The sequence below is a fragment of the Tenrec ecaudatus genome, chromosome X (assembly GCF_050624435.1).
Source record: "Tenrec ecaudatus isolate mTenEca1 chromosome X, mTenEca1.hap1, whole genome shotgun sequence".
NCBI lineage: Eukaryota > Metazoa > Chordata > Mammalia > Afrosoricida > Tenrecidae > Tenrec > Tenrec ecaudatus.
The window spans coordinates 99,088,450-99,101,835 of NC_134548.1; the positions used below are offsets into that span (position 1 = coordinate 99,088,450).

At 40.5% G+C, this 13,386-nt stretch overlaps 1 pseudogene; it reads right to left on the reverse strand.

The window, feature by feature from the left end:
• Positions 1-696: 696 nt before the first annotated feature.
• On the reverse strand, positions 697-1,667 carry LOC142434581 (transmembrane protein 231-like; annotated as a pseudogene).
• Positions 1,668-13,386: the final 11,719 nt, after the last annotated feature.

Below are 13,386 nucleotides of genomic sequence, written 5' to 3' on the forward strand. Positions count from 1 at the left end.
GTGATTTGCATATTTATCATCTGAAACCCGAAAAGCTGATCACCACTGCCAGGAAAGAAAACAAATGAACAAAAAACCAAAAAAACACAGTCCTTTGCTGTTCGGTCAGTTTTGACTCAAAGCAACTCTGCAGGACAGAGTCGAACTGCCCCGGTGGGTTTCCAAAGCTGGAACTCTTTTTGGGAAGCACACAGCCTCAGCTTCCTCCCATGAGACCTTCCAGTTCACAGCCAATTCTGTGACTCAAGAGGGCCTTGTGGCTTATAATGCTGTTGCTTGGTGCAGTTGGGTCAGTCCCAACTCACAGTGACACTTCATGCAACAGAACAAAGTAGCCCTGGTCTTGGGCCATCCTCATTAGGCCAGCGCGGGCCACTGTGGCAGCCACTGCATCAGTGCATTCCATGCAGGGTCCTCCTCATTCTCACTGACCCTCGACTCTGCAAAGCATGTACAACAGAGGCAACTAATGCTTCGAGTAGTCCTTAGTCCAAATAAAGAGATTCTAAGCCACAGGAACGGAATGTTTTCTCCAGGAATTCAGGCAGGTCCAGGGCAAAAGACAAAATAGCCCGTTCGCAGGTCTTTCCACACAGTAATTCCTGAGGATGCTAGAGGTGCCTGAGAGTTAGGGAACTTGAGGGAGAAATTCGCCCCGGTTGGCACGTGTCTCTGGACTCTTGTCAGAAATGTCCCAAGATGAGAGCTCCTTATGACAAATGCTCCTTATACCATTCTCCTGGGAATGCGGTGCCGACTGGGATTGTGGTCACCACCTGATTTTGAAACACAAATATTTTGATTCTTTCAAACGCCCATTGGAAGATGAGCAGGATGCTGACATACTGGATCCAGGCAAACGTTATCATCTCCCAGAATCCTGGTTGATGGGAAATGACTTCCACGGGGTAGCGGATGACAGCATCCATCACAAATGGAGCTTCCGCGGCCCTTCCAACCAGCCAGATGGGGGTAGGGTCCATCAGGATAGCGGTGACGTTCCTTTCCTGGTAGGCCGCCACAATGCGCGTGAGGTCGTAGTCAGAGGCAAGAGGGCTGGTCCCATTGATCACAGACACGTTGTACGGGACATCCAAGCCACTGTAGCTCAAGGGCTGCTTCTGCTGCAGCTTCAGGTCTCCATTCACATACAACTGGGAGCCTGGAAGGGCGAAGGAGGACTGGAGAAACGCCATGCTCTGCATTACGAACATGGACATCCTGTGCAACTGGTAGGAGAACGTCAAGATAAGCTGCACACCCAGGACGTGCTCGGTGGACTGCAGGGGAAGCTCCAGTTTAAAATGCAGCGCATCCATCTTTCCATCCTGGTTCTTGTCTTCTCTGCTCCAGACCCGCGGCATGCGCAGGTGTTCTCCCTGCAGCCTGTTGAAGGTGGGGAAGGTGCTCCAGGCTAGGAACCCACCGCGCTCCGGTCCCAGCAGGGCCACAAGCAGCACCTGGTGCTGGAAGCGCACGGTAGGCTGCTCCTCTTAGCTGCTTCGCTTCAGCCAAAACCCATGGCTGAGGAAGGCCACCAGCAGCGGCGGGAGGTAGGTGAGCAAGGCGGCCAGCAGCAGGAACAGCGTGGCCTTGGAGCACAGCCCGGCGTGGTAGCCGCACTCGCTCGTGCTCAGCCGGTGCGAGAAGAGCTCCTACAGCGCCATCAGCACACTGCACCCGGGCCCGCCCGCGCCCGCCGGAACCCCTCCTCGACCTAGATTACTGTTTTACAGATAGAATTTGTCAGCAGTCATTCACTGATCTCTGAGAATTGTCTAAACATGTTTTTTTTTGTGTGTATGCAGGAATTGGAAGTTTCATTTAGTAGCAATACTTTTTCACTTATCCCTGAATATTAAATTTCACTCCAAGTCAACGTTCAAATGGTAGTTGTAAAGATTAACTGAGGCACAGGATGAGTGAGAGGTAAACTGAGGCACAGGGAGATGGACAAAGATAACTGAAAGGACAAAGGGAGAGCAGAAACAAATAGCTTTATTAGAGGGGAACTCCTGGGCAAAGCCCCATGGTCTAGCAAGTAACCCAAGGGAATCGTGGGCTTTGCCCAGGGTATGAGGTTTTTAAAGGAAAGTGGGGAGAGGGAGGTCTATGATGCAGCAGCAAGGTTTATGGCCCAGGATATAATTTATCAGCTCTTGCAGGCAGGCATTTCAGGCATTGTTCTTCTGTCTCCTCATTTCAGGGGGGCAGCTGCTGACTTTCAGGCATGTGCAGGGAAGTAGGGACCAGGCCTGCTTCAGCTTAGCCTAATCATTCCAGCCTCTTTAGTAATCAAAAGGGGCATGGAGATATGATCTGGCTACTTCTTGTGGTACGGGAAGACGGGAGGAATGTTATGGGCTGGAATGGTCCAGACAAGCATCAGCAGGCAGGGGGCTGTAAGGATGTAATAAGAGTTAGTTAACAGCTAGTTTGGATATGTTTCTCATTCGTTCTTGAAGGATCTTAAAGAGACAGGGGCCTAAAAGTAACAGTAAGTAAATTATTACCAGGGGCCCTACTAGGGACATAACCCAGGACATGATAGGGTTGGGAGCCATGGGGTGGTGGCTGTATTGCCCCAGTGGGAGCTCTTGATTTCTTTGGCTATGGTTTTGGGTTTTATTTTTTTTAGCACTTTTACATTTTGCTCAACTACTCTTGCCTTATTGCTATAGTAGCAACACTTTTTATTAGAAAAATGCACGTACCTTCCTTGTCAGCTGTTAACAGATTCAGTGCACCTCAGTTCTGAAGGGTCAACTGTGCCCGGGATGTAAGCTGTCACTGCAAGGAGATGAGAGGCTCAGAGGTGGAGTCCATGACTAGCTGGAGTTGTTTGTTAAATTTCTGTGTTTGCAGCATACTGTGCTTTAATGCTCCGCTGGAAATTTTTGTTGCTGCCAGGGAGAAGGTAAAACTAAGGCCTACCAGAACAGGTAAGACTACAGTCTTGCGGTTGCGGGGAACAGAACATATTTTTAAATTTTACAACCATTTAAAATCTGTTTGTCTATCTATACCTGGTGAGTTGTGGTACTATGGCAACTGGGACGCAGGGGTGTGGTGGAGAACGATTAACATTGTAAGAGTACTCAAACTATCGCCACAGGGAGGCTAGAGAGACTAAGATGGATTTGGGTGGGGAGGGAGCAGAGGAGCTACATACAGTAACTGGAAAACAAGGTCCTGCTGTGGAAAAGTCTACACATTTAGTTAAAGTTCCACTGTACCAAAATGTACACAGTTCCATTGCATTAAACGAATTGTCTCGGGGTGGAGAAAATCTGAGTATTATCAGTTATAGTATGCCTGCAAACTCCACGCAGAGAAAAACCATCTTAATAATGATTTATGAAGTAAAAGACTAGCTGTGGCTGGACATTGGCATTGATAAGCTGGTCTGTTGCCTCCCGTGTTATGGGGAACTACCAGCTTGCTGTCTTTTACATTTTTCACACTGTAATTATTCTCTTATGACGAATGCATTTCCTTCTTCTTTCTCATTAACTTGTGGGAAAACAGCTCTCCATAAGCTTTCAATTTTTTTTCACATACTGACACAGCCAGACATTCTATAATAAGTTATCTAACTTTTTTTTCTATTTGAAACTTACTCTGACCTTCTGAAACTTACTGTTTACACTTAAACTTACGTAATTACTGAATGAAACTTGTATTAACTAAGTGTCAGCAAAGGGTTAAAGGTCTGCTGGAAGTTGCCTTTGCTGCCTTGCATAAATGCTGCTGGACCACCCGCGGGAGTTTAATGGCTTAGCTATAAGGGATAAATTGAGGATCTAAAGTTTGAAAAATCCACACAGCCAAGAAAGCAAAGTATTTGCTCAGTGGAAGTGGGTGGTTAGAGGTCCTTGATGACCTGGCATTTATTTAGAGCTAAACCCTGAGTGGTGGGGGTGGGGCGCAGGCCTAAGCAGAACAGAGTTAAGTGTGCCTTGGAGGGAGAGAGACGTTAAAAGACTTGGGTTGCGTTTGCCTTAGAACTGTTTTAGGAGGGGTTGCAAGTAAAGGCAAACGAATGCTGACAAGCTGGGTTAAGGGGGATGGTGAAAAAGCATCATTTATAATTAGAGATAAAGGTGGGGTGACTAAAGGCCTGGAGTGAGGACATCAATTCCCATAGCCAAGACTGGGGAAGGTGAAGTTGGACCTGAAAAGGAGGGGAGGGTTAAAAAGGCAGTTCCTGCTTTCACCAAAAAGGAAACCGGCTCACCTGCTGCCTTGATCAACTCCCTGGGCACAGTGGCATAGTCACTGGGGTCACTGAGTCAGGGGCGTCTTTAGTCATCATCAGTTGTTAGACCCAGTAGTGCCAACAGCGGGTCAGAGTCTGAAAGGACTGACTCTCTGGCCAGTTGCCTAGGGGCAGTCATTTCTCCAGTGGCCCCATTGACCACACACCGGGCAAGGCTTGCTGGGCAGTCAGGGTGACCGGCAGCATTTGAAGCAAGATTCCGGTGGCAGGCAATACTTCCTGGAGTCTTCTAACCCTTCCCTCCTGCCAGCTTTACGGTGGCAATTAAGGCTTCGATTCACCAATTAGCTCTTTGGTGAGCTTGGGATTTGGGCGGTGCTTCTGCCTGCTCTTCCCGATGTAAAAATCTTTAAATGCCATGTTTACCAGGTCATGGATAGGGGTTTGAGGGTCGTCCTCAACTTTCTTTAGTTTAAATATCATGTTAAGTGAGGCCATGTGCCTGAGTAAGAAAATGGCAACTGTGGGGTTTGGAGGCTGCGGATATTGCCTCAGAGGAGGACGAGTAGGTTGAGAACCGGGAAGGGCAGGGAGAGAGAGAGACTCCAAGGAGACTGGGGAGAGAGAGACTCCAGGGAGCCTCACAGGTCCGGCTTCGGGGAGGGGACAGTTGTCAGAGGCGCAGTTGCCTCAGTCTTTGGGAGTTGAGGGAGTAGTGGAGGGAGGTGATGGTGAGGGGTACCAAGAATATGGAGGAGGCTTTTCTAGGGGTGCGGACAAGGAGTCAGGGGGTTTGGAGAAAGACTATGTGAAGTTGTTTTTAGTTCTATTCATTTTTATTTCACTCTTTAAAAATAGATTTGTTATGTATCTTATAATACATATATATTAGTCCATAGAGATAACTTAAAAATTATGAGTCCATATAGATAACTTATAAATAAGTTCACTTCTTAATTGGTGTAAATGCACAAATGGGCTCAAATATTTTATTAAAAGGAGAAGGTAAGGTAGGTCATCAGCAAGTTTGGAAGCCACTGACCTATATGAAAAATTCACTTCAGATCAAGTGGAGTCTAAGAGTGATGCTACAAGGCAGAGTAGAACTGCTCCACAGCATTTATAAGGCTGTAATTTTTTTCAAGAACATTTTTATTGGGAGCTAAAACATTTATCATATAATTCCATAGTTTAATCACATGAAGCAGTACAGTACAATTGCTACCACAATTAGTTTCAAACATTTTCTTCTATCTTGAACTACTTGGTATCAGCTCCTTATGCCCCCTCCCCCACCTTACTCTCCAGGAACCCTTATTCTACTTATTGTTTCTATAGGTTTATCAATTCTGGGATTCATGTACCAAAAAACCTAAAAACATATAACAAAAAATCAAGAGGGCTACCCACAATGACAAAATATATCAGAAATAAACCTCAATATGAAAAACAAAACAAACAAACAAGCAAAAAACACAGAAAATATTGAACTCCAGGTTTATCATTTTGATCTCCTATAGTGATCTCTACCATACTCTCTGTTTGGTAACTAGTTTATTCCCATCCACTCATTACGGATAAAGGGAAATCACTGGAGTCTTATTTCCTGTGTAGATCCCACAAATGTATCTTGGGCAACCACTGCCTTTAATAGCCTGCCAACTAGCATGTCACAATTTAGGCTGTGATTCTATTCCCTCCTTCAGCTTTGAATTATATGATCTGCTGGAGTGCTTCGTCCATGTGGACTTAGTTGACATCTCACTTAGATGGCTGCTTGTTTGGAAATAAAGCTTTAAGATTCCAGACACTATTCTATCTGATAAGTCTTCAACACACTTTTCTGTAGCATCCATATCTTCTGTGTCCCCTTCATGAGGGTGAATATCAAGCAGGGCCTTGGATTTTTTAATTTAATATTGATTTTAAATAAAATTGAAATATTTGTTCACTTTTGTCCCTTGTTTCATTATCCAAGATCTTGCATACTCTGAGATCTCTGAGATGCTCCCTGGCCAGTTTCTAAACAAAATTAAAATAAAACAGAAGAAAGTTTTAAAGAATCAAAATATCACTTTCATGATTGATGGAGGATAAGTGAAAGGATTTAGTTTTAGTTCTATTGATCATATGAATTTGTTAATAATAAACTCCAGAATTATACAAGCAAACTGGATAATTCTTTTTAAAATCATTTTTAGGGGCTCATACAACTCTTATCACAATCCATACATACATCAATTGTGTAGAGCACATCTGTACATTCACTGCCCTCATCATTCTCAAAATATTTGCTCTTCTCTTAGTGTTGAATTACAAAGGCCCGAGAGATAGATAGATAGATAGATAGATAGAGAGAGAGAGAGAGAGAGAGAGAGAGAGAGAGAGAGAAATTAGATAAGTCATTTAAATATGCTTGTGTCAAGTTTCCTAGAGTATATTTCCAAAAATCCCTCCTTATGTAATTTTCTATTGCTACAGAATCTAGTCTGACTCATAGTGACCCAATAAGACAGTAGAATTTTCCCTTTGGTTTTCTGGGGTAGAAAACTTCATTTGCCTCCTGTGAAGAGGCTGGTGGGTTTGAACTGCTGACCTTTTGTTTAGCATCCCAACATGTTACCCACTATGATAGAAAGGCACTTTTTCCCTCTAAAGTAAGCTATGCAAACTATATCTGAGTCTTGCTAACATTACTTTCTCTCTCTCTCTCTCTCTCTCTCTCTCTCTCTCTCTCTCTCTCTCTCTCACACACACACACACACACACACACACACACACACACACATCACTATCACCATGTTCTTCTATTCCTTTGCTACTTTCCATGTTCTCTATTTATCACCAGGGAAAATAAGGATTTACCCATCCTCTCTCTCAAGTAGATAAGGTGATGGAAGACACTTAATGGAGAATCGTAATAGATGAAATGATGGAGGCTCCAAGTTTTAAACCACAAAAAGAAAAAATAAGTTATGGAATTGAATCACAAATGTATCAGCAACAAAATGAGATGGGAAATATAAATACTTTTAAAGGGTAGAAGCACATACATCCATCAGAAGCAAGAACATACGATAGGGTGGGTTTCTGATATTCTAAAATATAATATTCTCTACCACCATCCACTGCCATCAAATGAATTCAGACTCACAGGGACCATATAGGACAGAGTAGAATTCTGGTAGGCTTTCTTAAGTTGTAAATGTTTACTAAAGCAGACTCACTCACTTTTCTTCCATGGAGTAGCTGGTGAGTTTGAACTACTGGCTTTGAGGTTTTCAGCCCAATATTTAACAACATGTACAAAAAAAACTCTCTACTTTGTCCTAGATATTGCTTTTTTACCATCATATGACTTAAATCAATTTGCAATAAAATATAAGCATCTCCAATCCATAAACAGCTATCTCAGTAAAGAATGGATGCAAATAATTGTCATGCATACACATATTATACATGGTGAATAGATTGAATATAATAAATGAAAAATCAATCTGTTCAATGGGTCTATAATTGTCGTTTTAAAAACAAAAGATCTAATTTTTTTTACAATTGTAATCACTAAGAAAGTTTCTGTATTACCAAAACTTTCCACTTGGAGAAGTTTATCAATAATAATAATATTTTATTGATATAGGTGAAATGTCTAATTTTCTAGAACCTAAAAGAGAGGCTAGAGGAAGACTAAACAGTAATTCGGCCTTTTTACAGCTCAATTATCCTGTCATCAAGCAGCAATTATCTTCTAATTATCTGTACCAGACAGCCTTTTGAAATTACTACCTTGTAAATCACGATTTCAAAGCCCTTTTCCATGTAATAATCTTCTCTTTTTCTGGGAAAATAGATGGACTTGATAAACTGTTAGTATAGGAGTTTCATATGTAAGTCTGCTTCACTTAAAATTGATGATCTAACACTATAATCATGAGAGGACAAAAATGTGAGACTGTCTTCAAAATTGTTCCATTATGAGATATTTGAAGACTTCTATCTTTGTAATATGCCTTTTAGACATCATAAGAAGCACAAATTCAGCATACCAGATTAAAAAGAGGAAATTTGAGTACTTCATATCACTGTCCCTTACCTCATGTATAAAAGGAAAGGAGATGATCTCACTCTCTAGGAAGTAGTTAGGTCCATAGATCAATCTTTTGTCTGTTGAACCAAAGGTCGTGGGGCTGGAGTGCAAGGAATGCAGTAGTTGTGTCTTCAGTATCTGACGTGCTGAAGAAATACAAGTAATATAAATTATCATTAGAAAGCTAAAAAAATCAAATCAGATATTATTTAACTACACTTACTATTATCTTGAGTAAAAAAAAAAACAAATAAAGGACTTTAAGTATCTTCCCTCCAGAGAAAATGCCCTCTAGATCTTTCAGGATCCAAAGTAGCCTGTCTCAAGCACATGCCCTTAGTACCAAATGGCACGTTTCTAAGGCATACCCCAACCGGTTACAGTAAAATTAAACAATTAATGAAAGTTAGATTAAGTTATCCTTTTTAGGGTTGGTTGATTTTGTGCTAGCCACTGTGGACATATGTTTAAACCAAATTAATAAACACTGGTATAAAAAAGTGTTTAGGTCATCATTACACAATAAAGTTATTTTTTTCAATGCTGTCAGAGGCCTAGGTAAAATAAAAATACACTATAGAAATATATTATAGAAATTCACTATACTAAATGTACAAACTATAGTTAAGAAACAAACTGGGATTAGATATCCCACTATGCTTATCCTTAAACTTATATGTCTGAAATAAAAATATCCGCCTAAGAACTTCTAACAAATGCTGAAAAGTTAAAGGATATGGGTTGCTTCAAATAGACTTAGAGAAGCCTGTTGTGTAATCAATAACCATGGATATACCTCACGAACATTTGCTAATATAATTTATATACTTCCATCTTCAGCAAACCCTTAAAACTCCATAATAATCTTAAACATGTTAGGTCAAGTTGTAACATGTCGTGGGAATTAATGGATTACATTTTCTACCCAAGAATATACTTGTGAAATTAATGAACAAATGAGGATTTAGTGGTAAATTATGAATAGAGCATTTAGTTGAAATGGGCCATGAAGCATGCGCACACCACTTGCCACCCTCCTAAATACCAGTAACTTCACAAAACTTACTTACACTCCACACATTATAAGAAGTGACAAGTCATAATAAAACAAGCATTTTGGAAAGTGTGCTTGTATAATTCAAATTGTAACTCAATTAATTATCTGGCCTACACGTAGAAGATTAAAAAATAATGACCATTTTTAAGTAGACTCTAGCACACAGCTCAATCATTCAAATTAATTTAACATCATATATAAAAATATTCATATATTTTCTAAAGTATACCAACCTAAACTTGTCAATGCTGACTCATAGTCGCCCCCCGTGCATTTCCGCCACTGTAACTGGTTAAAATAGTAGAAAGCTCAGTCTTTCTCCCTCAGAGCTGTGTGGTTTTGAACTGTTAACCATTCACAGTCAACAAAACATGAGTAAACGTCTTTCAGATATTCTCTACGTTGAGCCAAGAACCATCTGACATGTTATTGCCTGTTCCAAGTTCTGTTCTGAATTCTTCTTGAATCACGGGCAGTTCTCTGTCAGTGTACTGCTGCAATTGTTGCTGGATGATCTTCAGGAAAATTTTACTGACATATGATATCAATGGTATTGTTCTATAACTTTCACATTCTGTGGAGTCACCTTTATTTGGAGTGTGTACAAATAAGGATATCTTCCAGTAAGTTGGCCAAATAGCTGTCTTCCAAATTTCCTGCCATAGATGAGTGAGTGCTTCCAGTGCTTCATCATCTTGTTGAAACATTTCAATTGGTATTTCATCACTTCCTGAAGTCTTCTTTTTGGCTAATTCTTTCAACACAGCTTGAACTTCTTCCTTCAGTGCCATTGGTTCTTGCTAATATGCTATCTCCTGAAATGGTAGAATATCAAATAGTTATTTTTTTGTAAAGTAACTCTATGCATTGTTTCAATCTGTACTGTAAGTACTTTCAGTTTAAGATATGCTGAGCATATCTTATCCCTTCTGCTGTTTAACTCTGCGTCTTTGCACATTTCATTATATTTGGCTTTATCTTTTTGATCTGCAATTTGAATTTTTCTGCTATGCTCTTTGAATTCATCATTTCTTCCATTTTCCTTAGGTACTCTGTGATTAAGAGCAAGTTTTAAAGTTTCATCTGACATCCACTTTTATATTTTCTTTCTTTCTTTTCCTTTAATGGCCTTTTGCTTTCTTCATGAATGGTGTTCTTGATGTCCTCCAAGAATTCATCAGATCTTCTGCTATTAGTATTCAATGCAACAAATCTGTTCTTGAGATGTTCTCAAAATTCAAGTGGGATATACTCAAGGTCATATTTTCACTCTAGTGGACTTCTTTTCTCACAGATGTAGTCAATACAGAGGTATTCCATCTATAGAAGTCTATATGTATAGTCACCATCTGTGTTGTTGCTAAAAAGGTTTTTGTTATGAGTAAGATGGTCTTGCAAAATTCTATTGTGGGATCTCCAGACTAGTTTCTATCACCAAGACCATACTTTCCAACTATTGTTCCTTCCTCATTTCTTACTATTCCACACCAATAACCAATAATTATCAATATATCTTGCTTGCACATTTGATCAATTTCAAACTGAAGATGCTGCTGGAATCATTCAGATTCTGCACCATTAGTTTTGGTACTTGGTGCATGAATTGGAATAATAGTTGTATTGATTGGATTTCCTTGATGTTCATTAGATATAATCCTATCACAGACAGCTTTGTATTTCAAGATAGAAACTGAAATATATTTTTAATGATGAATGTAATGTCATTCCTCTTCATTGTGACATTCCCAGCATAGTAAACCAAGCAATTTTTATTATTTAAATGACCAATATAAGTCCATTTCAGATCACTAACGCCTGATACATTGTTTTTATGTGTTCTATATCATTTTTGAAGACTTCCAATTTTCCTGTATTTTTATTTTGTACAATGCATGTTCCAATTATCAGTAGGTTTTTGCAGTTGTTTCTCCTCATGTTGAGTTGTGCTCCAACAGCAAATGAAGGTTTCCAAGGCCTTCCACAGATTTTACTCCAATCACATGATTATGGGCAACTCTACTTTGAGAAGGCAGTTCTTTCGCAGGCATATTTCAGTGTCTTCTAGCCAGAAGGCCTCATTTTCTTGCACTATTTCTGACAATTTCCTGCGTCTCTTAATTAGGTCTTTAGTATCTGACAATATTTAGATGCTATGCATAACGTTTTAGTGGATTTCTCCAAAGTAGAGAGTTTATTCCTTCTTTGTAGTCTTTTCTTAATCTGGAAGCTGCTCTGGAACCTGCTAACTTTGGGTAACCCTGCAGGCATTTGAAATATCATTGACATAACTTCAAGCATTATAACAACATGCAAGCCACCACAGTACACCAATCTGTCAGACAAGTGGTGGTACTCAAGACTACATGTTAGGTTAGCCACAAACCAACCCTGTTGGATTTACAAAGCTCATGAAATTTCTTACTATAGTATATATATTTTTACTCTAGTACTGTGGTCAGAAGTTTGACACACCCACCAATAGCAATTCTGAGATACATAAGACTTTCTGCTCCCTTAAATATTACAGCCTTGGAAACCTACCAGAGAAATTTTACCCAGTGTTTAACAGTCAATATCCAATATATGGAAGTGAGTTCAACCAAAATCAATGGAAAGAAGGGCATAGGATGCCTAGTCGGGCTTAATCAAGGGCAACGTAGCAGCAAGGCATTACTAGACCCAAATGAAGGCCGAACATGATATTGGGACAAGAGGGAGGTAAAAAGAAATAGAGGAAAGAACCAGGAGACAAAGGACATTTATAGAGGTTTAAATACAGTTGTGTGTGTGTGTGTGTGTGAGTGCGTATATATACATCGAGAGGGGAATAGAACTATGTACTCTTATCTATATGTTAAGAATTAAGGTTGCATATGGACATTAGGCCTCAAATCAAACACAATACAGGAACACTTTGTTCTAACAATCCAGCATTCTGTGATACTCACCTTCCTGGCACGATCACTGAAGACAAAAAGGTTGCATAAGCAAATGTGTTGAAAAAAGCTAATGGTGCCAAGCTATCAAAAGATATAGCATCTGGGGTATTAAAGGCTTGAAGAATAAACAAGCCATCATTTAGCTCAGAAGCAACAAAGCCCACATGGAAGAAGCACCATCAGCCTGTGTGATCATGAGGTGTCAATGGGACCAGGTATCAGGCATCTAAGATCCAGAACAAAATCATACCCAATGTGAATGGAGGTGGGGCATGGAGTAGAGACCCAAAGCCCATCTGTGAACAATTGGACATTCCCTCACAGAGGGGTCACAGGGAAGAGATGAGCCAGTCAGGGTGCGGTATAGCACCGATGAAACACACAACTTTCCTCGAGTCCTTTGATCCTTCTTTCCCCCCACTATCATTACCTCAATTCAACCTTACAAATCAGATTAGACCAGAACATACACACTGCTACAGGTAAGAACCCTCAATACAGGGAATCCAGGAGAGATAAACCCCTCAGGGTCAACAATAAGAGTAGAGATACCAGGAGGATTAGGGGAGTGTGCAGGGAGAAAGGGGGAATCAATCATAAGGATCAACCTATTACCCCACCCTGTGGAACAAATAATGGAAAAGTGGTTGAGGGGTGATAGAGGATGATGTAAGATATGAAAATAATAATCTAAAACTTATCAAGGATCCGTGAGGGAGGGAGGGTGGTGTAGGGAGGGGGGGGGAAGTGAGGAGCTGATATCAAGGGATCAAGTAGAAAGAAAATGTTTTGAGAATGATGATGGCAACAAATGTACAAATGTGCTTGACACAAATGGATGGATGTATGGTTTGTAATAAGATTTGTATGAGCCCCCGATAAAATAATTTTTAAAAATTGGCTGCCAGAAGAATAAGAGGTACAGTCACAGTGCTCCTTAGGCACAAGAATAGTGAGAGTTCATCTCACATACTGTGGGGAGATCTGTCCCTGTAAAAGGACATTATGCTGTGTAAAGGTGACAAAAAGGGGGAAGCCCTTTGGCAAGGTAAATTTGCACATTAGCTAGAACAACAGGATCAAA